Raw genomic sequence first — 25,063 nt, 5'->3', positions numbered from 1 at the left:
CTGCAGAGATGTCCTGTGGCTGAGATGATCGGCTCCAAACACCACAACCATCTTCTTTGTGCCGGGGATGACACAAACATTCCCACTGATTCCCCCATTATTCCTTCACTTGCACTATTTATTTTATAATTCATAGTGATGTTATGTCTCTGCACTGCACTGCTGCTGAAAGCAACACATTTCACATCATATATAACAGAGATAATAAACCCGATTCTGATTTTGTTTCTGCAGATTAGTCAGGCCCAGTGACCTGTCTGATCCGACCGCTTCCAATCATGTGTGGAAACCCTCCCAACATCCCATAATCTCTCCGTTCATCCATCGGATCACCCCTCCCCACACACACAACTGTAAACACAACTTATTATCTCCACAACAGTGAGATCTTACAGAAGGCAGGACCCTCAAGTCAGGCTTCTCCATAATTAGGCGGTATTTCAGCAGGCCAGTTATCTTTATCAAGGACACACATTTCACTTAGCTGGGATTGATACATACTTTGAGGTTTTGAAGTTTGAGAACCTTTCAAGGATGTTGCCGTGAACATACGGTGCTGCAAATTGTTTACAAGACGAGTAAGAAACTGTAGATAAATAATGGAGACAATTTTGCTGTTGCTTCTGAAGTTAATTTCTCCAAACTTCCCCTTTCCAACTGCCTCTTGAGCTTCTGGAGTTTTTGTACCAGGTTGCTCTTTCAGTCCATTCAGTGATCTTATGCTCCGTTGGATCAGTTTGTCTGCATAAACAATCGTAGTAGTGCGTTTCTGTAAACACTCTGACAGTAAACCAAGTTCGTGCAAGGTGTCATACATTAGAGCTAAGTCCAATAGAAACTGTTCTGAAGAGAGTCTGTTGAACAGATTTTCATAGGTTTTTCTGTCACTCCCAGATCTCGTTTAATCCTTCATTGCTTTTCCAGAACACAGACTATTTTGCAAATGTGTTGTTCTACTTGAGAGACACATTCAGACAGTTCCTTTTGATTTAGAGGTGATCTACTGTAAACAGAGTACAATTTGTCTATTAAATGATTGGAAATGATTTATTCCATGAACTTCTCTCACAGAATCACCTACTGCAAGTTGTAATCTGTGATTAAGACAGGGCCAAATTATCACATCAGGGAAATGTTCCTTGAGAATTGTAGCAACACTAGATTTGACACCAAGCATTACACTCACCCCATCACTAGCCAATGCTACAAGGTTCTGTTTCAAGTAAGAGTCATCAAACCCATGGTTATTGAGACAGTTCAATCGTTTCAGCTTTCTGATCAGGCTGTTCAATGAGATCTAAAAACAGAAAATGGGGATCACCTTCCTTATCACTTTCACATTTCAAATAAACTATTAGGACAGTCTCAATGCTCAGGCTTCTTGATTCATCAATGAGAACAGAAAATTTGTCATTTATCTGCTTGATATGCTGGCAAATTTGCTTTATCATATTAATGGCTCTGCGATTAATTATCTCTGTAGCACCAGTGTGGGAATGCAGTCCCATTCCAATGTCAATGCCACTTTTTACTGAAGCTCCAATAAGCCAAAGTGATCAGAGTATGGTCTGTCATTCTGAGCTAAATAATATGCAGAACGAAAAATTTCAGCTTCTTTCTGCTTTATTGTGCGAATGCTCGATTTGTTCTGACCGACCTTACGGCCCACTTCGGCAAGCGACATGTCAATTTAAAAAGATATCAGAGCCTGGACTGACACCAACTTACTGCCCTCTACTGTGCCTATTGTCTTGTTTATTATTTATTGTAATGCCTGCACTGTCTTGTGCACTTTACACAGTCCTGGGCAGGTCTGTAGTCCAGTGTAGTTTTTGTGGTGTTTTACGTAGTTCAGTGCAGTTTTTGTATTGTTTCATGCAGCACCATGGTCCTGAAAACGTTGTCTCGTTTTTACTGTGTACTGTACCAGCAATTATGGTCGAAATGACAATAAAAAGCCACTTGACTTGACTTGAAGCAGAAAATAACATGAATCTTAAAACAACACACACAAAATGCTGGTGGAACACATCAGGCCAGGCAGCATCTATAGGAGAAGCACTGTCGACGTTTTGGGCTGAGACCCTTTGTCAGGACTAACTTCGTCAGGGTCTCGGCCGGAAACGTCGACAGTGCTTCTCCTATAGATGCTGCCTGGCCTGATGTGTTCCACCAGCATTTTGTGTGTTGTTTGAATTTCCAGCTTCTGCAGATTTCCTCGTGTTTGCTCAATGAATCTTAAATATCATTTTCTTTATACCCTGTGCGGTCAGCAGGTGGTGGAATTGCTCCAGTTATTCGCTCTCACTCTCTGCTTTCACCCAGTCGGGACGGAGTGTGTCAACAGATGCCAAGTGCACACTCGCCGCTCCCCAGTGTCCAGCAGGGGTTGTGGGGAATCACTCTGGTACACCTCCCCCCCTCCCCCCCCATCCTTGCTGCCCTGTTAGATATTAGTGCCACGGAGTAACCGAAAGTACACTGCATTCAAATAAAGGAAATATATTTATGAATCTTAACTAAAGGGTTAGTAAAGAAAAACAAAAAGAGAAGGGCCATTTTAATTAAACAGTTAAATGTTCACAAGTTGGAGCTCAACGTTTCACCATATTCACCGAACCTCAATCGGTCTCGGCACTGGACCATCGAATCACAGTCCCGCACCGGATCGAATCTCACGACCTGTTCTCTCCAGAATCTTCTCTCTTCATCTACCACCGAACAAAAGCCCCAAGCCCAACTTCAGTGTCCCTCACCAGAGAAACCTCCCCTAGTTCCACCATCCTGACTGGATGACACATTTATTCAGAAAGGTTGGCTCATTCAGAAAGTCAGAAGGCATGGGATCCAGGGAATTTGGCCAGGTGGATTCACAATTGGCTTGCCTGCAGAAGGCAGAGGGTCGTGATGGAGGGAATACATTCAGATTGGAGGGTTGTGACTAGTGGTGTCCCACAAGGATCTGTTCTGGGACCTCTACTTTTTGTGATTTTTATTAACCACCTGGATGTGGAGGTAGAAGGGTGGGTTGGCAAGTTTGCAGACGACACAAAGGTTGGTAGTGTTGTAGATAGTGTAGAGGATTGTCGAAGATTGCAGAGTGACATTGATAGAACGCAGAAGTGGGCTGAGAAGTGGCAGATGGAGTTCAATCTGGAGAAGTGTGAGGTGGTACACTTTGGAAGGACAAACTCCAAGGCAGAGTACAAAGTAAATGGCAGGATACTTGGTAGTGTGGAGGAGCAGAGGGATCTGGAGGTACATGTCCACAGATCTCTGAAAGTTGCCTGACAGTTAGATAGGGTAGTTAAGAAAGCTTATGGGGTGTTAGTTTTCATAAGTTGAGGGATAGAGTTTAAGAGTCGCGATGTAATGATGCAGCTCTATAAAACTCTAGTTAGGCCACACTTGGAGTACTGTGTCCAGTTCTGGTCGCCTCAGTATAGGAAGGATGTGGAAGCATTGGAAAGGGTACAGAGGAGATTTACCAGGATGCTGCCTGGTTTAGAGAGTATGGATTATGATCAGAGATTAAGGGAGCTAGGGCTTTACTCTTTGGAGAGAAGGAGGATGAGAGGAGACATGATAGAGGTGTACAAGATATTAAGAGGAATAGACAGAGTGGACAGCCAGCACCTCTTCCCCAGGGCACCACTGCTCAGTACAAGAGGACATGGCTTTAAGGTAAGGGGAGGGAAGTTCAAGGGGGATACTAGAGGAAGGTTTTTCACTCGGAGAATGGTTGGTGCGTGGAATGCACTGTCTGAGTCAGTGGTGGAGGCAGATACACTAGTGAAGTTTAAGAGACTACTAGACAGGTATATGGACGAATTTAAGGTAGGGGGGTTATATGGGAGGCAGGGTTTGAGGGTCGGCACAACATTGTGGGCCGAAGGGCCTGTACTGTGCTGTACTATTCTATGTTCTATATTGTATCTGTGTAATGACTGCATGGTATAAAAAGAATGGTATTTGCTTCAGAGGAGAGAGACCTTCGAAGCAGCCCCCTAGACAGAGAGCTTAAGGAGGGTTCTCTCAGGTAACTTGCTAATAAAGAGTTAAGTTAGTCGCTCCCTCTGTCACTTTTCCGGTTTAATCGTCTCTCTCCTCCTGATCCATCTGCCCATCACCCACACACTCCTCCACCACCCTCCACATCTGCCCATCACCCACACAGTCCTCCCCACCCTCTCCATCTACCCATCACCCACACACTCCTCCCCCATCCTCTCCATCTGCTCATCACCCACACACTCCTCCCCACCCTCTCCATCTGCCCATCACCCACACAGTCCTCCCCACCCTCTCGATCTGCCCATCAACCACACAGTCCCCCCCACCCTCTCCATCTGCCCATCACCCACACACTCCTCCCCCACCCTCTCCATCTGCCCATCGTCTGCACACTCCTTCCCCTCCCTCTCCATCTGCCCGTCACCCACACACTCCTCCCCACCCTCTCCATCTGCCCATCACCCACACACTCCTCCCCACCCTCTCCATCTGCCCATCACCCACACACTCCTCCCCACCTCCCTCCCTTTACTCCGGGGTCCACTTTCCACTCCTGTCGGATTCCAAAATCTTCTGCCCTCTTGTCACTGACACCTCCTACCTCCCAGTTTCTGACACATTTCCACCGCTCACTCATTTATTACCCCTCCCTCAGCTATTACCCCTCACCTGCCCATTTCCTTCCACAGATGTTACCTGACACGTTGGGAGACCCAGGCGCTTTGTGTGTTACCATCACAACATGTCCCGTGTTACCAAGATTCACCCTGACCTCCCTCTGCCAGTCAGCACCACCACCACTTGCCCCAGTTACCCTGTCAGTCCCGGTGGACTTTAGCACCCGGGGGAGCCGGGGAGCTCAGGACCCGCCGCCCGCGGCTGCTGCTGAATCCGCAGTCTTTCTGTTCCGCTGACGGATGCGGTGAACGAGTTAAAATTAATGAATCGATAATTCTCACATCGTGTTTATTTCACTCTCCGCACATTTATATTTACACTGACTGACTCCTGACGCCAGTCCCGGACCCGACCCGTTTACAGACCCGGAGCGGAACCGGAGCAGATTCTCAGCCACTCGTTTTCATATCCAGTCCAGAAGAAAGGATAAAGTTTCTCCGTGAATTTATTCCCAGTGAAGGTGTGGAGATGGGACTTGGTCTCCGCGTTGTAAAATGAAACTGTCCCGGACTCGTAACTGAGATAAACTCCCACCCTCCCGGGGATGGGACCGGCAGTGAGACGGGACAAAGGGGAGGTGAGAACCCACATCGTGTCATCAACCCGCGCGATTCTCCAGAATCCGGTCTCCGGACTCACTGTGACCCCTCCCTTCCTCTCCACAGACTCTGCGGCGACTCCCAGATCCCACCACCGATTCCCCGTCACCTCCACCTCCCAGTAATGTCTCCCCGATGTGAATCCCTCCGATCCCAGCACACAAAGCCAGTATGTGAACCTCTTCCCAGTGTCAGGGAGATTCCTCCATGTCTCGGTGTATCTCACACTCTTCCGATCCTCAGACACCTCGAGCTCCGGATTCGCCGTTTCCACATCCAGGGTGACAGAGACTGGGGGGAGAAGCAGAGAATTAGAGAGTCCCGGGGATCGGGGGGAGACTCGGGCAGCGCGGCCCCGGGACCGGGGGGGAGACTCGGGCAGCGCGGCCCCGGGATCGGGGGGAGACTCGGGCAGCGCGGCCCCGGGGATCGGTGGAGAGGCCGCTCGGCCTCAGGTACAGTCGGGGGGGGGGGGGAGGGGAGACAGGACCCTTTCCCGAGGTTTTACCCAAGCACAGCGGACGGACAATCAGCATCTTCCCGAGGTTTTTCCTCAACATGGAGAGCGGATATTCTGGAGGATCTCAGCGGGACAAGCAGCATGTGTTAAGGGAGATGTACAGTCGATGTTTCAAGCCAAGACCTTACCTCACGAACGGAAAGAAAGACGGGAGATAGCAGTGGAACCGGGTGTGAGGAAAGGGGCGGAGCAACAACTGGATCCAGATGAGGATGGGGTGAGTAAACACTGGAGGCATTTAAAGAGGCAGAATTCATCCGTGCCGACCAACTCGCTTTAATGAACTAGTTCCATTTACCTGTATTTGCCCATTATTCCTTTAAAACTTTCCTAACCACGTACCCGTCCAGGTGTATTTTAAATCGTTGTAACTGTATCCACCTCCACGGTTTCCTTTGGCAGCCTCCTGAGCTCCAGGAAAAAGACCAAGAATATTCAGCCTCTCCTTATAACCCAAACCCTCCCGTCCCAGTAACATCCTTGTAAATCTGTTTTATACCCTCTCAGTTTAATGACGTCCTTCCTGTAGAAAGGTCACCAGCACTGGACAGAGTGATCCAAATCATAAAGACAAGAAAATCTGCAGATGCTGGAAATCCAAAGCAACACACACAAAACCTTGGCCCAAATCATTGAGTGTTTATTCATATCCAGAGCTGCTGCCTGACCTGCTGAGTTCCTCCAGCAGTTTGTGTGTGTTACTCTGCTTCAAATGTGGCCTTCCCAATGTCTTGGACACTCATAACGTGACGTCCCAGCTCCTGTACTCAGTATTCTGACTGATGAAGGCAATCACCTCCTGGTCTCTCTGTTCCACAACACTCTCCAGGGCCCCCGATTGCTGTGTAAATCCTGTCCTGGTTTGCCTTCCAAAATGCAACACCCTCATCTCTCTGAATTAAAATCAATTTCCATCCAATGGCCAAGAGACCCAATTAATCAAGATCTCGTTGTAATCTTGGATAAACCATGAGCAAGAGGGTTATGTAGTCGATAACACAATACTGTTGCACCTCGGGGCGTTCCGGAGTTCAGAGTTCAATTCCGACACCATCCGTAAGGAGTTTGTACTTTCTCCCCGGGACCTCGTGCATTTCCTCCGGGTGCTCCGGATTCATCACTCAGATTGGGGAGGAGTGGACAGCGAGGAAGATCATCATTACTTGCAGTGGGATCTGGAGCAGCTGGGAAAATGGGCTGAAAAGTGTCAGCTGGAATTTAATGCAGACAAGTGTGAGCTGTTGCTCTTCGGTAGGACCCCAGTGTAGGTCTTTCACAGTGAATGGTCGGGCACTGAGGACTCTGTTCTACAGCAGATCTGGGAACACAGGTCCAGAATACATCGAAAGTGGTGTTACAGGTTGATAGGGACATAATAAAAGCTTTTCTTTGGCCTTCCTAAATCAAAGTATTGAGTACAGGAGATGGATGTTATGTTGAAGTTGTATGAGATGTTGGTGAGGTCTAATTTGGAGTATTGTGTACAGTTTTGGTCACCTACCAACAGGAAAGATGTAAACAAGTTTGAAAGAGTACAGAGAAAATTTCCAGGGATGTTGCCGGGACTGGAGGACCTGAGTCATGAGGAAAGATTGAATAGTTTAGGACTTTATTCCTGTAACATAGAAGACTGAGGGGAAATTTGATAGAGGTATACAAAATTGTGAGGGGTATAGATTGGGTAAATGCAAGCAGGCTTTTTCCATGGAGGTTGGGTGGGATTACAAGCAGAGGTCATGGGTTAAAGGTGAAAGATGAAAAGTTTAACAGGAACATGAGGGGAAACTTCTTCATTTAGAGGGTTGTGAGAGTGTGGAACGAGCTGCTAGTGCAAGTGGTGCATGCAAGCTCGATTTAAACATTTAAGTGAAGTTTGGACGGTACATGGATGGTCGGAGTTGGAGGACCATGGTCCCAGTGCAGGTCGATGGGAGCAGGTAGTTTAAATGCTTCAGTATAGACCAGATGGGCTGAAGGGCCTGTGCTGTTTGTTTCTATCACTGTGTGACGCTCGTACAAAGACATAACGGTTTGTAGGTTAAATGGTCATTGTACATTGCCCCGTGATTAGGCTGGTTTTAAATAGTTGGGGTGCTGGGTGGAGCGGGTCATTGGTCTGGGACAGCCTGTTTCACACTGTCTCTAAATAAATAAATAACCTCTTCACTGTCCATGAAACCACCAATTTTAGAGTTCTTCACAAACCTACTAAACACGTCACCTACATTCTCTCCAAATCATTCATATGAATGATGAAAAACAGTGGACCCAGCACCGATCCCTGCAGAACAACCACTGGTCACAGGACTCCACCCAGACAACTCTGTATCCTATTCCAGATCGTCAGAGGAAGTCAGAGATTGCATAGCATTAACAAAAAGGAACTATCACAGAGCTAAGGTGAGTGGGAGGACAGATGATTGGGAAATTTTTTAAGGAACAACAGAACTTAACTAAAAAGGTAATACGGGGAGAAAAAATGAGGTATGAACACAAGCGAGCCAGGAATATAAAGGAGGATAGCAAAAGCTCTTTTAGGTCGGTAAAGAGAAAGAAGATAGTTAAGAACAATGTTGGGCCCTTGAAGAATGAATTGGGTGAAATTGTTATGGGAAACAGAGAAATGGCAGAAGAATTTAATAATTACTTTAGATCTGTCTTCACCAGGGAAGACACAAGCAATCTCCCAGATGTATGGATGGGCCAAGGCCAGGAAATGAAACAGATTGACATTAGGAAGGAAACGGTGATGAGTAGACTGATGGGACTGAAGCCTGACAAATCCCCAGGTCCAGATGGTCTGCATCCTAGGGTACTAAAGGAGGTGGCCCTGGAAACTGCGGATGCATTGGTAATCATTTTCCAATGTTCCTTAGATTCAGGATCAGTTCCTGAGGATTGGAGAATGGGTAATGTTATCCCACTTTTTAAGAAAGGAGGGAGGGAGAAAACAGAGAACTATCGTCCATCAGCCTAACATCAGTAGTGGGGAAGATGCTAGAGTGCATTATTAAAGATGAAATAGTGGCATATCTAGATAGCAGTGATAGGATTGGTCCAAGCCAGCATGGATTTACCAAGGGCAAATCATGCTTGACTAATCTATTGTAGTTTTTTGAGGATGTAACCAGGAAGTTAGACAAGGGAGATCCAGTTGATGTAGTGTACCTTGATTTTCAGAAGGCATTTGATAAGGTCCCACATAGGAGATTGGTGGGTAAAATCAGAGCTCATGGCACTGGGGGGAGGATATTGACATGGATAGAAAACTGGCTGGCAGATAGAAAGCAAAGGGTAACGGTGAATGGGTGTTTCTCGGAATGGCAGGTGGTGCCACAGGGCTCGGTATTGGGACCACAGCTGTTTACGATTTACATCAGCGATTTAGATGAAGGCATTGAGAATAACATCAGCAAATTTGCTGATGACACTAAGCTGGGTGGCAGTGTGACATGTGATGAGGATGTTTGGAGAATTCAGGGTGACTTGGATAGGCTGTGAGTGGGCAGATACTTGACAGATGACATTTAATGTGGATAAGTGTGAGGTTATCCACTTTAGGAGTAAGAACAGGAAGGCAGATTATTATCTGAACGGTGTAGTTAGGTAAGGGAGAAATACAAAGAGATCTAGGAGTCCTTGTTCATCAGTCACTGAAGGTGAATGAGCAAGTGCAGCAGGCAGAGAAGAAGGCTAATGGAATGTTGGCCTTTATTACAAAGGGAATTGAGTACAAGAGCAAGGAAATCCTATTGCATTTGTACAGGGCCCTGTTGAGACCACACCTGGAGTATTGTGTACAGTTTTGGTCTCCAGGGTTAAGGAAGGACATCCTGGCTATAGAGGAAGTGCAGCGTAGATTCACAAGGTTAATTCCTGGGATGTCCGGACTGTCTTACGCAGAGAGGTTAGAGAGACTGGGCTTGTACACGCTGGAATTAAGGAGATTGAGAGGGGATCTGATTGCAACATAATAGATTATTAAGGGATTGGACAAGAGGCAGGAAATATGTTCCAGATGCTGGGAGAGTCCAGTACCAGAGGGTATGGTTTGAGAATAAGGGGTAGGTCATTTAGGACAGAGTTAAGGAAAAACTTCTTCTCCCAGAGAGTTGTGGGGGTCTGGAATGCACTGCCTCGGAAGGCTGTGGAGGCCAATTCTCTAGATGTTTTCAAGAAGGAGCTAGATAGGTATCTTATGGATAGGGGAATCAAGGGATATGGGGGCAAGTCAGGAACCAGGTATTGACAGTAGATGATCAGCCATGATCTCAGAATGGCGGTGCCGGCTCGAAGGGCCGAATGGTCTTCTTCTGCACCTATTGTCTATTGTACTGTATCCCATGTGATCGAACTCTCTGCTACCTTGTCAAGTCCCTCGCTGAACTCCATGGAGACAATGTCTACTGCACTTTCATCAGCTGTAATTTACTTATTGAGACACAGCACGGAATAGGCCCTTCCGGCCCTTTGACCCCCATCACCCAGCAACCCAATTTAATCCGAGCCTGACCATGGGACAAGTTACAATGACCCCCACCACCCAGCAACCCCTGATTTAATCTGAGCCTGACCATGGGACAAGTTTCAATGACCCCAACCACACAGCAACCCCTGATTTAATCCGAGCCTGACCATGGGACAAGTTACAATGACCCCCACCTCCCAGCAACCCCTGATTTAATCTGAGCCTGACCATGGAACAAGTTACAATGACCCCAACCACCCAGCAACCCCTGATTTAATCCGAGCCTGACCATGGAACAAGTTACAATGACCCCCACCACCCAGCAACCCCTGATTTAATCCAAGCCTGACCATGGGACAAGTTACAATGACCCCCACCACCCAGCAACCCCTGATTTAATCTGAGCCTGACCATGGGACAAGTTTCAATTACCCCAACCACCCAGCAACCCCTGATTTAATCCGAGCCTGACCATGGGACAAGTTACAATGACCCCCACCACCCAGCAACCCCTGATTTAATCTGAGCCTGACCATGGAACAAGTTACAATGACCCCCACCACCCAGCAACCCCTGATTTAATCCGAGCCTGACCATGGAACAAGTCACAATTACCTCCACCACCGAAACCCCTGATTTAATCCGAGCCTGACCATGGAACAAGTCACAATTACCCCCACCACCCAGGAACCTCTGATTTAATCCGAGCCTGACCATGGGACAAGTTACAATGACCCCCACCACCCAGCAACCCCTGATTTAATCCGAGCCTGACCATGGGACAAGTTACAATGACCCCCACCACCCAGCAACCCCTGATTTAATCCGAGCCTGACCATGGGACAAGTTACAATGACCCCCACCACCCAGCAACCCCTGATTTAATCCGAGCCTGACCATGGGACAAGTTACAATGACCCCCACCACCCAGCAACCCCTGATTTAATCCGAGCCTGACCATGGGACAAGTTACAATGACCCCCACCACCCAGCAACCCCTGATTTAATCGGAGCCTGACCATGGGACAAGTTACAATGACCCCCACCACCCAGCAACCCCTGATTTAATCCGAGCCTGACCATGGGACAAGTTACAATGACCCCCACCACCCAGCAACCCCTGATTTAATCCGAGCCTGACCATGGGACAAGTTACAATGACCCCCACCACCCAGCAACCCCTGATTTAATCCGAGCCTGACCATGGGACAAGTTGTAATGACCAATTTACCTGCCACCCGGTACGGGTTTGGACTGTGAAACCGGAGAACCCGTAGGAAATCCACACGGTCACAGGGAGAACGTACAAACTCCTCACAGGCACTGACGGGACATGAACCCGGGTCACTGGTACTGTAAACCGTTGTGCTAACCACTATGCTACCGTACCGTCCATGCAGAAAACCAAGCTAGGTCTCCCTGATTAGTCCTCACCTTTCCAAATGAATGTCGATCCTGTCTCTCAGAATCCCCTCCATTAATGAACCCACCTCTGACGTTAGGCTCACTGGTCTGTACTTCCCAGGCTTTTCCCTACAGTCGATCTTCAATAAATGTTCAAAATTAGTCTCCCTCCAGTCTTCTGGCCCCTCACCCGTAGTTATCGATGACACACATATCTCCAAAAGGGCCTCTCAATTTCTTCCTGAGCTTCTCACAATGTCCTGGGATACACTTGATCAGGACCTGGGGATTTATCGACCTTTCTGCATTTTAGGACCTGCAGCACATTTGCTTCTGTAATGTGGTAGAAAATGAGGTCGATCATCTTCTGTAACACGGGGGGATTGAGGGCCCTGTGGAACTGGCACAGAGAGGAGTTGAGCCCTGGGACTGAGAAATGATGACGGGGAGGTTTAGAAGGATACGGACCAAATGCAGGTAAATAGACTGGGAGGTGATCTGACAGAAATATATAAGGTTATGATGGGTTAGTTTGAGCAGAGGAGAAGGGGAGTGATGAGACAGGAGTCTGAAGTGACTGTGGACTGAAGATTGGTGAAAGATGGCAGGCACGATGCTCCAGGTAGTGGAAGGGTGGGGAGTGCAGACTGTGGAGTTGGGAGACACTGGGAAGTGAAACCAACACCAACACAGTGAAAGTTTTGATCGCTAGTCGGAGCGGGATTGCGGGGATAGTTGGGAGATGGGAAGGTGGGAGACAGCTGTGGGAGGGTGAGAAACAGGAGCACAAAGGCCAACCTGTACTGGAATCTGATCAGTAAAGGAGGTTCCACTCTATCCGCCCAAAGGGGAACTTCCCAGTGGCCAAACATTTTAATTCCCATTCCAAAATGTCGGTCCATGGCCGCCTCTTGCGCCAAGATGAGGCCATCCTCAGGATGGAGGAGAACACCTTGTATTCTGCCGGGGTAGCCTCTGACCTGATGGCATGAATATTGATTTCTTCTTCAGGTAAATTTTTTCTCACCTCCCTCCCCTCTTCTTCTATTCCCCACTCTGGCCTTTAACCTCTTCTCACCTCCTTATCACTACTCCCTGGGTCCCCTCCTCCTTCCCTTTCTCTTATGGTCCACTCTCCTCTCCGATCAGATTCCTTCCTCTCCAGCCCTTTAACATTCCCACCCCCCGGCTTCACCTATCACCTTCTCGCTAGCCTCTCTCCCCACTCCCCACTTTTTATTCTGGCATCACCCCCCACTTCAATTTTAGTCCTGAAGAAGGATCACAGCCCAAAACATCAACTGTTTATTCATTACAATAGATACTGTCTGACCTGCTGAGTTCCTCCAGCATTTTGTGTGTGTTGATTTGGATTTCCAGCATCTGCAGACTTTTTCCTGTTTATGACAATGGGAACCATTAGGGGAGAGATGAATGGCAGATGGAACCAGGACCAGATGGGGGAGGGGTGGAAAGCCTGTGGTGAACTGTGTGTGTAGATGGAAACAGAAGGTGAAGGAGGATGAATATGGGTGACACGTGTGAATTGTTCAAATAGAAACCATTCACTGTGTTTGAAGAGAATAGTTTCCAGGTTACTGAGGGGATTAACAATGTGCAATGTTGAGACTCTAACTACAATCTGCTGAACCTTCTTGAGAATGTGTGTGATGGAGATTTGCCAGACCAGTTATGCTGTGTCCACCAGTGTTAAAGCTGGTTGGTGTGTCCGGGCTCAGTCTCAATGTGGTGGTTTGATCACAACAGTGAGACTGGCGAGTCCAGCAGGGGGCAGAGCTGAGTCAATCAGACTGCGGTCACGGACAGGTCAGACAGGGTGAGTGGCTCGAAGGACTGGTGTATTTTTCTGACAATCCCAGTCACCATAGTGATACCAGATTTTATCCACTTTAATTACATTAATGGAATATTAATTCCAGAGCTACCATGTCAGGATTCAAACCCGTGCATTGGTTTGTTTGTCCAGTGCAAATGGGATCAAGATGCAGTGATTTGACCAGTGAGTTGTTGGTATATTTGCCCCTGTTTCGGTGTGTTTAAGGGTCTGACATCTCCAGCTGACCATGTGGCAGTGATGCCTCCCGGCAGGTGGGGTTGGTGCCGGAATGAATCTGTATGTTTTACCTCGATTAATGCCGTCAAATGCTGTGTCGAACAAATAGGGGTGATAGAATTTTTCAACCAGCAGGGCACCGTCTGTCACTGACAATGTCTTGTCATTATCACCAATCCTGTAAATATTATACATCTGGTTATAAACTGAACATCAGTGATATTTGAACTATTTTACAAATCCACACAGAGTTTCGGTCAAGACCATGTCCTACCTCCTCTTCCGACGAGCTTCCTCCTGAAATAAATCAAACACAGATCTCAATTGACTGAGACTGACCATCGGCATCCGAACAGCAGGAATCTGAGACAAGTTATTACAAGCTGCTGAAAATTCTCACTTAACTCTCTCCCACTGAAACGAATGGAGAAAGAGGAGAACCACGGGAGAAAGTACAAGGAATGTTTATGAAATTTATACCATAACTGAGAGGATGGAACTTGCAGGAGAGATTGGACAGGTTGTGTATTTTTAGCTGGATATGATGTCAGGGAGGATCAGATGGAGGAATTTAAACCTCCGAATGGATTTGATGGGATGGGAGTGGAGAAAATATTTCTCCTTGTCTGAGACCAATAGTCAAAGATAAAGCATCAGTTGGTTGTTAATAAATCCCACAAGAAATGAGGTGAAGAGAATATCAGAAACACACTCACAGCCTGTGACTGTAACTGGGTGTTACTCTGAGTATCGGGGATATTATACGTGGGAATCACAGAAACGACCACCAGCTGAGTGCTCTGATCAGGGTAACTCATTCCCGAGAAGGTTGCAGACTGTCCTGTGATGTACAGATGTTGTGGGAGGCCGGTTTGGGACAATGACAATTCTGAACAGTCAGGACGTCCACATGGTGGAAATCAGTTTCCAGCTACACTATTTGAGATAAATTACATCATATTGTGACTGGGCACTTTTACAGATCCAAACTGAAATCGCTCACCATGAGGAATGTGATATTTTCTTGTTGATCCATCCGTTCCTGTAACTTTGTGATTTCCTCCTGGATGGAACTTAAATTCTCTTGAATCTTTCGAAGATTTTTCTCCATTGGATTCAGAGTCCTCTCCTCTTCTTCCCTGAGATCTCGCAGTGCACGCTGCTCTTTTTCAGTGAGAACCCGGCGCAGTTCAGCAAAATGGGATGTGATCTGGGACTGAAGACTGTGTGTCTGTTCCTGTCAAATGAAAGGAGAGGCTAGTTTACTATTTGAGGCTATTTTTTGTATTTCCTTCTGACATGGAAGGTAACCATTCAGCCCATTAAAGTCTATGCTGGTTCTCAGAACAATCCCCTCCATCACATTCCCCCACATCTCCCTGAAACATATACTCCGTCTCTGACCCACTAACCCCGACCTGAATCACAGACCACCCAACGTCACAAGGTTAATTACAGTCGCCAATTTACCGTTCAACCATGCAATGTCGGCTAAAGGAAGGTACTGGATACAGGGAGAACATGCAAACTCCACGCAGACAGCTCCAGGGGTCAGGATCGATCCCAGGTTACTGGGGCTGCGATGCTCTGCTATTCTGCATTAAAGGGAACAAAACTACACAGCGAATTTGTAAATTCTGTTCAGGAGCCTCACCTGAACTCCAGAAATCTTCTCTTTCTGTTGTTGCTCCATTTCCTCGAAGTCCGATTTCTTTTTAGTGAGAGAGTCTAAGGAAGATTTAACCCGACCCTGGGAATCAGAGAGTAAAGACATTAGACCAAAATATGCAACTAACTAAACAGCTGATCAAAACCTGGTTAGTTTTACCTTGTAGATTTCAATGGCTTCGTTAACCAGCATGAAGTTGTGAGACTTGTGTTCCCGCGCAGTCGCACAGATCAGGCAGATCAGTGTCTCGTCCATCTCACAAAACAGCTTCAGTTCTTCCCCATGTTTCTCGCAGTGAAGTTTACTTTCCTCCTCTTTCGGATTCAGGTTTAGTTTTCGAGCTTTCTCAGACAGATTTGCTAAGGCCCGATTGACCCTGAGGGTGCGGTCCGCAATCTCCTCTCTACATTCCGGGCAGCGGTTTCTCTGCTCCCTTTCCCAACACCGTGTGATGCAGGAGCGGCAGTAGTTGTGTCCACACTCCAGTATAACCGGATCGGTGAAGAAATCCAGGCAGATGGGACAAATTACCTCCTCGGTTAAACTCTCGACCTGTCCTTTCGAAGCCATGTTAACTCCCGATACTTCCCGGTTCAGGGTCCTTTCACTTCCAGGGAGCTGCTGAACGCCTGCGGTACCGCGGCTGTCCACCAGGGGCGCTGCAGTCTCGGGAATGAATGTTCCTTTTCAGTGAAGCAGGAATCGTGTTCATTTCCACAGCAGCGATCAGAAACACATTAAACAAGTCTAACATAGATAAAGCCGGAGAGAAGAGCTTGGTTCAGTCTACGGCAGAACTGAAAGGGCAAGTCCTGAAAAGAGAGAACGAAGGGACTGTAAATGCAAGAGTCTGGAAGGAACTAAGCGAGTCAGACATCATTTGTGGAGAAAAATAGACAGAAGATATTCCGGGTTGAGACAGTCCAGACGAAGGTTCTCTACGCAAAATGTCAATTGCCCATTTCTCTCCACAGTTGCTGCCCGACCCTCGGTGTTCCTCCAAAAGCACGATTCGTTTAGCTGGAGGACTAAAGAGAGACTGAGGTGTAAAAACAGTGAATAATGTAAATTTATAGCAACTGTTAAATCAGTTAATGGTATGGGACACGGGATGTGGAGGGAATCCGCTGTGAGGAGACTGATGCTGTGGCGATGACAAAGATGTGTCTGCAGAAATCACCACAGGACTGGACATTGTACGTCACAGTGTGGAAAACATTCATCTCCTGATTTCCATTTCCCTGCTTGACTTCACCATATACATCCCGGCTCCATAGGTCCGGTCTCACTTGTTCTGAACAGGGCCCACGTGTGGAAATGATTTCCCCGCCTGTCTTCTGAACCCCGTCAGCCCCAGAGAGCAGGGGCACTGGGCTGGAATCACCACTCAGAAACACAGGAGATTCTGCAGATGCTGGAATTCCAGAGCAACACACACAATATCCTGGAGGAACTCAGCCGGTCAGGCAGCATATGGAGAGGAATAAACTGCGTTCAAGGGTCTCGGTCTGAAACGACGACTGTTATCCTCTCCACAGCTGCTGCCTGACCCCCTGAGTTCCTCCAGTATTTTGAGTGTGTTCCTCTGCAATCTCCACGTCGCTGAGTCTGACAGTCTTCATCAGGCAGCGTCCACAACAGCAGCTCGAGGGACAGAGGGACTGGGGGTTGGGTTGTGGGTGTGGGGACCCGTCTCCCACTTAAATACGGTTCAGATGGAACAGCACAGAAAGAACCTGCCAGACAGCAGTGGTGAGTTTCGGGAACAAGACAGTTTATTCAGACCCGGTTACAGTGAACATCGGGGAACACTTCGAGTGTGATCTCAAAGATACTCCACTGAGTCAATAATCGTACGGGTTCCTGTTATACAATGGTGACATGCGGATTTCACAAAAAATCATCAGAAACCTACATTTCTCTGTAATATTCGGCCTTTGATTATTTCTATGTGGTGTCTCTCTATCTCACTGACAGTCATTTCCCAATGCTCTCTGTAATTCATTGTCTTCATTTCTGACCCTGTTTTCCTGCCGTGACTCTCCTTATCTGATGATAAACTCTCCTGCCGGTGGTCTGCAATCCGACCTCCACCTGTTTACCTTTGATCCAGTGAGCTTCACCTTGCTGACTGAACACGTCCACAGTCTAATCACTGACCTGACTGTCATATCGTCACCTCTCAGTCACCTTCTCCCTTGGTCTAATTAATTTTACCATCATTCCCCAGATTGTAAGGCAGCTAGTTTGAATATTTAGCTATTTCCCCAATTCTCATGATTCTCAGAGATTCCTTCCTCAGACATCACTGCCTGACACTGTGTGGTGTGATTGTCACTTGCCACCTATCAGCCCAGGCCTGGATATTGTCCAGGTCTTGCTGCATTTGTGTTGTGGGCTGCTTCATTACCTGAGGGGTGGCAGATGGAGCTGAACATTGTGTCGTCATCAGTGACCATCCCGACCTCTGACCTTACGATGGACAGAAGGTCGTTGAGGAAGCAGCTGAGGGTGTTTGGGCCGAGGACTCTGTCCTGAGGAGTTCCTGCAGAGATGTCCTGTGGCTGAGATGATCGGCTCCAAACACCACAAACATCTTCTTTATGCCGGGGATGACACAAACATTCCCACTGATTCTCCCATTATTCCTTCACTTGCACTATTTATTTTATAATTCATAGTGATGTTATGTCTCTGCACTGCACTGCTGCTGAAAGCAACACATTTCACATCATATATAACAGGGATAATTAACCCGATTCTGATTCTGTTTCCGCAGATCTGGAGTTTTTGTACCAGGTTGCTCTTTCAGTCCATGCAGTGATCTTATGCTCCGTTGGATCAGTTTGTCTGCATAAACAATCGTAGTAGTGCGTTTCTGTAAACACTCTGACAGTAAACCAAGTTCATGCAAGGTGTCATACATTAGAGCTCAGTCCGATAGAAACTGTTCTGAAGAGAGTCTGTTGAACAGACCTTCACAGGGTTTTCTGTCACTCCCAGATCTTGATTCATCCTTCATTGCTTTTTCAAAATAAAAACACAGTGCTTCATCATTTTGCCACACTGCTGAAACAGTTCGAAACGAGCTAGCTATCTACCTGGTGCCCAGAACACAGACTATTTTGCAAATGTGTTGTTCTACTTGAGAGACACATTCAGACAGTTCCTTTTGATTTAGAGGTGATCTACTGTAAACAGAGTACAATTTGTCCATTAAATGATTGGAAATGATTTATTCCATGAACTTCTCTCTCTGAATCGCCTACTGCAAGTTCTAATCTGTGATTAAGACAGGGCCAAATTATCACATCAGGGAAATGTTCCTTGAGAATTGTAGTAACACTAGATTTGACACGAAGCATTACACTCACCCCATCACTAGCCAATGCTACAAGGTTCTGTTTCAAGTAAGAGTCATCAAACCCATGGTTATTGAGACAGTTCAATCGTTTCAGCTTTCTGATCAGGCTGTTCAATGAGATCTAAAAACAGAAAATGGGGATCACCTTCCTTAACACTATCACATTTCAAATAAACTATTAGGACAGTCTCAATGCTCAGGCTTCTTGATTCATCAATGAGAAGAGAAAATTTGTCATTTATCTGCTTGATATGCTGGCAAATTTTCTTTTTCATATTAATGGCTCTGCGATTAATCATCTCTGTAACACCAATGTGGGAATGCAGTCCCATTCCAATGTCAATGCCACTTTTTACTGAAGCTCCAATAAGCCAAAGTGATCAGAGTATGGTCTGTCATTCTGAGCTAAATAATATGCAGGATGAAAAATTTCAGCTTCTTTCTGCTTTATTGTGCGAATGCTCGATTTGTTCTGACCGACCTTACGGCCCACTTCGGCAAGCGACATGCTAATTTAAAAAGATATCAGAGCCTGGACTGACACCAACTTACTGCCCTCTACTGTGCCTATTGTCTTGTTTATTATTTATTGTAATGCCTGCACTGTCTTGTGCACTTTACGCAGTCCTGGGCAGGTCTGTAGTCCAGTGTAGTTTTTGTGGTGTTTTACGTAGTTCAGTGCAGTTTTTGTATTGTTTCATGCAGCACCATGGTCCTGAAAACGTTGTCTCGTGTTTACTGTGTACTGTACCAGCAATTATGGTTGAAATGACAATAAAAAGTGACTTGACTTGACTTGAAGCAGAAAATAGCACAAATCTTAAAACAACACACACAAAATGCTGGTGGAACACAGCAGGCCAGGCAGCATCTATAGGAGAAGCACTGTCGACATTTTGTCAGGACTAACTTCGTCAGGGTCTTAGCCTGAAACGTCGACAGTGCTTCTCCTATAGACGCTGCCTGGCCTGCTGTGTTCCACCAGCATTTTGTGTGTGTTGTTTGAATTTCCAGCATCTGCAGATTTCCTCGTGTTTGCTCAATGAATCTTAAATATCATTTTCTTTATACCCATTTTAATTAAACAGTTAAATGTTCACAAGTTGGAGCTCAACGTTTCACCATATTCACCGATCCTCAATCGGTCTCGGCACCGGACCATCGAATCACGGTCCCGCACCGGATCGAATCTCACGACCTGTTCCCTCCAGCATCTTCTCTTCATCTACCCCTGAACAAAAGCCCCAAGCACAACTTCAGTGTCCCTCACCAGAAAAACCTCCCCTAGTTCCACCATCCTGACTGGATGACACACATTCCTCATCATCCCTTATCTTGAACAATGAGCCGAACAGGCTGAGAGCAGAACAGACTGATCTCACAGAGCTGCTGAATGAAATACCTACCGCAGAACAGTAAAAACGTGACCCAGGGCGTTACACAAGGTACAGAAGTCTGGGAACACGGTGACTCAGCAGCTGTCGAGGGAAAAGTCAGCAAGAGCTGACACAGGCATTATAGACAGTCAGAGTCTCTTTATCCTCAGCGTGGGAAAGTCAGATACTACAGGGAGTGAATATAAGGTGAGAGGAGAAGGTTTAAAGCAGATTGATGAGGCAAGTTTATTTTTTACACAGAGAATGGTCGGTGTAGGTGCCTATGTTGTCGGGAGGGGGTGGAAACAGATACAACAACAACATTTCAGTGGCATTCAAACAGACACATGGACAGACAGGGAATGGCAGGTTGTGGCCAGATACAGGCCACACCTGGACACATCAGGATGCTCTTTATCAAAGCCAGCTCAGCATTCAATACTGTCATCCTCTCAAAACTAATCACTAAGCTTCAAGATCTTGGCCTCAATAACTTCTTGTGCAATTGGATCCTCAATTTCCGCACTTGCCCACCCTTGTCAGGTCAGATTGGCAACATCTCCTCCACAATCTCCATCAGCACAGATGCACCACAAGGCTGTGTTCTTGGACCCTGCTCAACTCGATTTACACTCCTGACTGTGGCTGAGCACAGCTCCAATGCCAGGGTTAAGTTTGCTGGTGACACCACTATCTCAGGCCAGTCAAAGGTGGTGATGAATCAGCATATCGAAGGAGATTGAAAATCTGGCTGAGAGGCACCAGAACAACAACCTCTTAATGTCAGCAAGACTGAGGAGCTGATTATTGACTTCGGGAAGAGGAAACTAGAGCTCCAAGAACCAGTCCACACTGGAGGATCGGAGGTGGAGAGGGTTGGCCAGTTTAAATTCCTCGGTGTTATCATTTCAGAGGAACTGACCGGGGCCCGGAACGATTCAGTACAATTATGAAGAAAGCAGACAGCGTGTCTACTGTTTCCCCTGGGGTTAGCGAAGATTCAGCACAACATCTAAAACCTTGACAAACTTATATAGGTGAGTGGTGGAGAGCATATTGACTGGCTGCATCACAGTCTGGTCTGGAATCACCAATACCCCAGCACTGAGCACATCTACACAGACCATTGTTGCAGGAAAGCTGCACACCCCCACCACCCGGCCCATGCTCTCTTCCCACTGCTGCCATCAGGACCCACATGATCCAGTTCAGATAACTTCAGATTCACTCGCCCCATCACTGAACTGTTCCCACAACCTATGGACTCACTTTCAAGTACACCTCATCTCATGATCTTGATATTTATTGCTTATTCATTTATTTATTTATTACCATTTCTTGTTTTTCTTTCTCCTTGTATTTGCAGTTTGTTGTCTTTTGCACACTGGTTGTCTGCCCTGTTTGTGCAATCTTTCATTGATTCTATTGTGGTTGTTGGATTTATTGAGTATGCCCACAAGAAAATGAATCTCAGGTTTGCATATGGTGACATATGTAGTTTGATAATAAATTTACTTTGAACTTTGGACTGAATACAGCAAACATGGTATACAGAGGATGCTCTGTACAGAGTGCATTGGTTCCCCTGTGTAATCCAACAGACTGAAGGCCAAAATATTAAATGGCGCAAATGTAGATGTGTGTATTATGAAATAGCAGCAGATGTGGCTTTTTGGCCCTTTGTGTCTGTCCTGTCCTTCACTCAGAACATCTGATCTTTGACCTCAGAGCCACTTTCCTGTGTCATCCCCATTATCACGGAGCCCCAGAAATCGAGAAACCTTGTGGAGAGAATTCCAAAGATTCACTGTGTTCTGGCTGAGCCAGGTGAAACATTATTCCTGCCTCTGCTCTGTCAATACCCTGAGAGATTGTGTCTGTCTCAGTCACACCACCTCTTATTCTTCTAACTTTGAGACAGGCCCAGCAGTGCAATCTCTCTGAGGACACTAGTAGAGGATAAAGCTTTAAAGTGAGAGGGTCAAAGTTGAAACAGGGTGTTATGTTTCAGGACATTACTATTCTCCTCACTGAAACCCCCAGCTTCAAACTGATCCGTCAAGGGACGCATCACTAATTACTCTTTTTCTTCCAACAGATTCACAGAATCTGCTAAATAATCTGTGTCTTCTTTTTGCCCTCCCGATTCCTCTCTTCAGTGTACTCCTACATTCCTTCATTTTCACAAGGGAATCGCTCCATCCCAGTTACTTTCACCTGACAAACAACTCCATCATTTTCCTGATCAGAGTCTGAATGACCCTCGTCAGCCAGGGTTCCCTCATCCCATCAGTGCTGACCTTCACTCTAACAGGAACATGCTGATCCCGAACCCCTCCAAACTCTCTTCAGGATCCTCACTCACAAGATGTCTGTTTACTTGGGAACACCCTCCTGTTCCACACCTCTTACCCCCGGCCCTTTCTATCCTCCCTCAGTTCAGTCTGTCCATTGATCTGAAGAGAAATAGGGAGAGAAAAGTTCTCCTTCAGTGTCTGTGTGTGGAGCAAAGAGGGACGAGTGAGGTCTGGTTCCCCTCGTCTGTGTTTACTAGAATGGAAGCTGGTGAATTTTGGGAAGAGAATAAATAGTATTGTCCTGAAACACGACAAACAAGAGGTGATGCTGGAAGCCTTAAACACATAAAGCTGGATGAACTCCGGGGGCTGATCAAGTCCGTCCTCAGACCTTGTGGGGAAGCCAAGGAAGAAGTTGCTGGGGCTTTGCTGAGATCATTTGAATATCAAATACTGAACTTTGCCACACAGGAACAGCCCCTGTGGCATGAGGTCCTGGGTGAGCTGATACAAAACTGGTTTGTGGTTGGAGGCAGAGGGTGGTAGTGGAGGGTTGTTTTTCACACTGGATGTCCGTGACCAGTGCTGAACCACGGGCATCGTTGCTGCCTCCATTCTGATTGTTATTCATGTTAATGAATTTGATGAGTTTAGGTGTGTGGTTAGTAAGTTTGTGGAAGTGAGGCAAGGGGGGAAAAAATGAAAGGGGCCCTGAGGGCAATGTTTACACAGAGAAGGTGGTGGGTGTATCGAACGAGCTGCCTCAGGAGGTGACAGCGGCAGGTAACTACACCATTTAAAAGACATTTAGATAAATGTATGCACAATAAGAACATAAGATAAAGGGGCAAAAGTAGGCCATTCAGCCCATCAAGTCTGCTCTGCCATTCAGTCATGGGCTGATCCAATTCTTACAGTCATCCCCACTCCCCTGCTTTCACTCCATACCCTGCCTAATGGTGCATAGTTCCCTAAATGTGGAATCTCATGTGGATAGGGTGGTGAAGAAAGCCTTTGGTATGCTGACCTTTATAAATCAGAGCTTTGAGTTTTTGGATGTAATGTTAAAATTGTACAAGGCAATGGTGAGGCCAAATTGGAGTATTGTGTACAGTTCTGGTCACTGAATTATAGGAAAGATATCAACAAAATAGAGAGAGTGCAGAGGAGGTTTACTAGAATGTTACCTGGGTTTCAGCACCTAAGTTACAGAGAAAGGTTGAACAAGTTAGGTCTTTATTCTTTGGAGCGTAGAAGGCTGAGGTGGGGGGGGGGGGGACTTGATAGAGGTATTTAAAATTATGAGGGGGATAGATAGAGTTGATTTGGATAGGCTTTTTCCATTGAGAGTAGGGGAGATTCAAACAAGAGGACATGAGTTGAGAGTTAAGGGGCAAAAGTTTAGGGGTAACATGAGGGGGAATTTCTTTACTCAGAGAGTGGTAGCTGTGTGGAACGACCTTCCAGTGGAAACGGTAGAGGCAGGTTTGATATTGTCTTTTAAAAAAAATTAGATAGGTATATGGACAGGAAAGGAATGGAGGGTTATGGGCTGAGTGCAGATCAGTGGGACTAGGTGAGAGTAAGCTTTCGGCACAGACTAGACGGGCCGAGATGGCCTGTTTCCGTGCTGTAATTGTTATATGGTTATAATCAAGAACCTATCTATCTCTGCCTTAAATACACCTAATGATTTGGCCTCTACACCGCAACAACTTCCACAGATTTACCACACTCTGATTAAAGTAATTTCTCCGCATCTCAGTTCTAAAAGGATGTCCTTCAATCCTGAAGTTGTGCCCTCTTGTCCAAGAATCCCCTACCATGGGAAATAACTTTGCCATATCTAATCTGTTCAGGCCTTTTAACATTTGGAATGTTTCTGTGCGATCCCCCCCTTATTCCCCTGAACTCTAGGGAATACAGCCCAAGAGCTGCCAGACATTCCTCATACGGTAACCCTTTCATTTCTGGAATCATTCTCGTGAATATTTTCTGGACCCTCTCCAAGGTCAGTATATCCTTTCTAAAATAAGGACCCCAAAACTGCACACAATACTCCAAGTGTGGTCTCACGAGTGCCTTAGAGCTTCGAAAAAACTGTCTAAATCAGTGTTTTATTGGCACTTGTGAACAGTAAATGACTAATACTTCCTTAGAAGGTTGGCATCATTCAATGTTTGTAGTGAGATGCTGAAGATGTTCTATAGGTCAGTTGTGGAGAGCACCCTCTTCTTTGTGGTGGCGTGTTGGGGAGGCAGCATTAAGAAGAGGGACGCCTCACGTCTTAATAAGCTGGTAAGGAAGGCGGGCTCTGTCGTGGGCACAGAACTGGAGAGTATGACATCGGTAGCAGAGCGAAGGGCGCTGAGTAGGCTACGGTCAATTATGGATAACTCTGAACATCCTCTGCATAGCACCATCCAGAGACAGAGAAGCAGCTTCAGCGGCAGGTTGCTATCGATGCAATGCTCCTCAGACAGGATGAAGAGATCATTACTCCCCAATGCCATTCGGCTTTACAATTCAACCGCCAGAGGTAAGATATGTTAAAGTGCCGGGGTTAGGACTGAGCTTAAGTTACCATTCAATGTATTTTA

At 46.5% G+C, this 25,063-nt stretch overlaps 1 pseudogene; it reads right to left on the bottom strand.

Annotated features, from left to right (window-relative positions):
* Positions 1 to 16,023, bottom strand: part of LOC140721846 (zinc-binding protein A33-like) — a 53,815-nt pseudogene extending 37,792 nt beyond the window's left edge.
* Between the last annotated feature and the right edge of the window lie 9,040 nt (positions 16,024 to 25,063).

The sequence above is a fragment of the Hemitrygon akajei genome, chromosome 2, assembly GCF_048418815.1.
Source record: "Hemitrygon akajei chromosome 2, sHemAka1.3, whole genome shotgun sequence".
In the NCBI taxonomy this organism is placed as follows: Eukaryota; Metazoa; Chordata; class Chondrichthyes; order Myliobatiformes; family Dasyatidae; genus Hemitrygon; species Hemitrygon akajei.
This window is presented reverse-complemented; position numbering and strand designations above follow the sequence as displayed.